The sequence below is a fragment of the Triticum urartu genome, chromosome 3, assembly GCF_003073215.2.
Source record: "Triticum urartu cultivar G1812 chromosome 3, Tu2.1, whole genome shotgun sequence".
NCBI lineage: Eukaryota > Viridiplantae > Streptophyta > Magnoliopsida > Poales > Poaceae > Triticum > Triticum urartu.
The window spans coordinates 29,495,458-29,498,864 of record NC_053024.1 but is presented as its reverse complement, the minus strand read 5'-3'; positions in this window follow the sequence as shown (position 1 = coordinate 29,498,864).

Here is a 3,407-nt window from a genome sequence, read left to right as displayed (position 1 = left end):
AACATTCATGTTTCTCCTTCCTCTTTGGAAGCCGGTCACTGCAGAAGATTATAGAGAACCACGAGAAGAGGCGCAGGGACGAGGCCTTGGCAGTTGGTGCTGGCTTAAGTCTTGGAACACTCACCTTTTTGCTTGGAGCTTATCAACTTGGTTGTTGGGACAGGTGAAGGGATCTGGGATATCTATCTTCCACTCCAAGTTCTATCTACTATACTAGGCATGTTTATAACTTGATGTTATTTAGAATAATGTTTTACATCTTTTACTTCAATAAAAATGTCAAGTATAGCCTTTGTCATGCTTATTTTGCAAGTCTACATGTTGCTGTTTAAAAACAGAAAGTTTATCGCTGTTGCAAAAATTCCCCAGAAAATTCAGAATGTGATAAAAGGTTGAAACTTTTTTCAAAATATGCTCTGATAAATTTTCTACAATGTGCTAACTTTTCATAATTTTTGGAGTTAGATAAGTATGAATACTCTTGTATTCTTTACAGACTGTACTGTTTTGGTAGATTGCTGTTATGTTTGCATTGTTTGCATATGTTTGCTTGTTTAATGATTCTATTTGAGGATAAGACTATTAAATATGCAGAGGCATTTAGTATGCAATGTTGAATTACAATTTAGTGATTTGCTACAGTAGAGAATGATCAGGTTTTTGCATTGGTTTATACTAGCTTATCTCACGAGTTCTTGTTGAGTTTTGTGTGGATGAAGTTTTTAAGATTTAGGGAAACCGTGATATAAAAGGAATTATGGAGACACAAAAGCTCAAGCTTGGGGATGCCCAAGGCATCCCAAGATAATATTTCAAGAAGTCTCAAGCATCTAGGCTTGGGGATGCCCCGGTAGGCATCCCACCTTTCTTCATTAACAATTATCGGTTAGTATCGGTTGAACCTAAGCTTTTGCTTCTTCACATGATGTGTGCTATTTTTAGAATTTTATTTTATTTATTTTTGCTTGCTTTTTTAATAAGATACTTAGATATGAAAGTTTTTAAATAAGAGAGAGTCTTCAAATAGCCACCCCTTTACTTAATTACTCGCATGATCTTCACTTATATCTTTTTGGAGTAGTTTGTCATTCACTCTTGTGGTTCACTTATATCCTATGAGTAAATTGTTGAATGAATTGAATATCATGAATTTGAAATTATATGATCATATCATGCTTCGTGGTAGCTTCACATTGGGTTTAGAAAGTGAAATCTTTTGAGGCTTGACAATCACAATATTGGTCATACAAGCAATTCCCGAATGATTACTATAAGGAAGAGAACTTTCACATGCAAATACACTATCTTGAAAATCTTTTGTGATTGTGAGCCCTCATCAGAATATTATATGCCAAAATTATTGACATTGGACAAGGAAGACAATGTAATGATTTATGTTTGTTCATATTCACATAGAAGTTATATTGTCATAGATCCTTTAACATGTGGTGCTTGCCCCCCATCTTTGCTAGCCAAAATTCTGCAGCAAGTAGAGATACTACTTGTGCATCCAAAAACCCTTAAACCCAAATCTTATTTTCAAGAGTCCACCATACCTATCTAAGGATTGAGAAAGATCCTTCAAGTAAGTTGTCATCGGTGCAATACGGCAATAAAAATTGCTTGTAAAAGTGTTAGATCATTTAGTGTAAGAGAAAATTGAGCGTTGTACGAACTTGTGATGGCAAAAAATAAAAGTGACAGACTGCATAATAAAGGTTGCTATGATAAGGGGCAATATAACGTGACATTCTTTTGCACTAAGGGGTTGAGCATACAAACAAAAAGCGCATGACAACCTCTGCTTCCCTCTGTGAAAGGCCTATCTTTTACTTTCCAGTATCTACTTTCATGCAAGAGTCAAAGTTTTTCTGTCTATTCCTTTTTATTTTTCTCTTTTGGCAAGCATCATGTGGTGAGGAAAGATCTAGGCACATATATCCAGTTGGATATGGGTAGCATGAGTTATTATTGTTGGCATCACCATTGAGGTGAATACATTGGGAGGCGAAATTATAAGCCCCTATCTTTCTATGTGTCCAGTTGAAACGTTTTGTTCATGTGTATGCGGTGAATGTTAGCAATCATAGAAGACTATATGATGGTTGAGTATGTTGAGCTCTTACTTAGACGTTGTTGAATAAGTTGAATTGCAATTGGTTGGTGACTGAGAACATAGGTTGTTGAGTTTCAAGAGAATTCATTGTTTGAACCTTAACATGTGAATTGGTTGCTTCATTGTCATGATGAGTTTTATGAGAAAGAATTGCTGTTATGATGCTAGGGAAAGTGATTGAAATTATCATTGATCAAACTTATGCACTTTGCTAGCATTCACACTTCATAAATTATTTCTTTTATCATTTACCTACTCGAGGACGAGTAGGAATTAAGCTTGGGGATGCTGATACGTCTCCAACGTATCTATAATTTATGAAGTATTCATGCTGTTATATTATCATTCTTGGATGTTTTACAATCATTTTATAGCAACTTTATATCATTTTTTTGGGACTAACCTATTGACCCAGTGCCAAGTGCTAGTTGGTTTTTTTGCTCGTTTTTACATCGTAGGAAATCAATATCAAACAGAGTCCAAACACTGTGGAACTTTTTGCGGATTTTTAATGGACCAGAAGACACCCAATGGGCCAGAGCTGCGCCCTGGTGGGTTGTGCCCACCTCGGTGGCCTCCGGCACCCCCTCTTTGCACTATAAATCACCAAATATTCCAAAACTCTCGGGGGTTAACCTAGATCGGAAGTTCCGTCACTGCAAGCCTTTGTAGCCGCCAAAAACCAATCGGGAGCCCGTTCCGGCACCTTGCCGGAGGGGGAGATCATCATCGGTGGCCATCTTCATCATCCCGACGCCCACCACGATGAGGAGGGAGTAGTCCACCCTCGGGGCTGAGGGTTTGTACTAGTAGCTATGTGTTTAATCTCTCTCTCTCTCTCGTGTTCTTGAGATGTCACGATCTTGATGTATCGCGGGCTTTGTTAATATAGTTGAATCATATGGTATTTTCCCCTCTCTATCTTGTTCTGATGAATTGGGTTTTCCCTTTGAGATTTCGTTCTTATCGGATTGAATGCTTTTATCGATTTGAGAGCACTTGATATATGTTTTGCATATGAATACTGAAAGTGCAACTATCCCTGGGTGGTTTTGGTAATTCCTAACAACATATAGCTCATTGAACTAATGCTATTTCAAGACGATCATTTCAGAAAGTTCAATGATTGGCATGGCATGGATTAGGAATGTGGACCCCTCAAAATGCTAAGGACACATATTGGCTCAAGCTCAAGACTCTACTTTTTCATTTTAGTGATCCAAGATCACATTGAGTCCATAGGAAAAGTCAATACTATTAAAAGGGGGTGAGGTGTTGCTTAATGGCTTGC